The sequence below is a fragment of the Acanthisitta chloris genome, unplaced genomic scaffold (assembly GCF_000695815.1).
Source record: "Acanthisitta chloris isolate BGI_N310 unplaced genomic scaffold, ASM69581v1 scaffold4547, whole genome shotgun sequence".
Taxonomy (NCBI): domain Eukaryota; kingdom Metazoa; phylum Chordata; class Aves; order Passeriformes; family Acanthisittidae; genus Acanthisitta; species Acanthisitta chloris.
In genome coordinates, this window is record NW_008683041.1 from 48430 (window position 1) to 48658 (window position 229).

At 42.8% G+C, this 229-nt stretch overlaps 1 protein-coding gene across 1 annotated transcript in view; it reads left to right on the forward strand.

Moving 5' to 3' along the window:
• LOC103806077 (multidrug resistance protein 1-like) overlaps nt 1-229 on the forward strand; it is a gene marked incomplete at its 3' end in the record, with an annotated part of 34191 nt that overhangs the window by 23378 nt on the left and 10584 nt on the right. The gene's annotated exons all lie outside the window — the stretch shown is intronic.

The window sequence follows — 229 nt, forward strand, 5'->3', positions numbered from 1 at the left end:
CCATCTAACAGCCAACCCCTCCAGCCTTTACATTCTACCACTCCCTTCTCACCCTCAAGCTTTCCTATTTGAATCCATTAGGAATTTAAAAAATCTTAGTTCTCCAATTCTTTACTTTCCTAACCCTTTCCCCATTCAAGACTTATTTTATATGAGTCCCCCCAAGGGTTCCCAGGCCCAGTTCTTCAGATACCACTCATACTCAGCATGTGAATACTCAGTTCCTCCT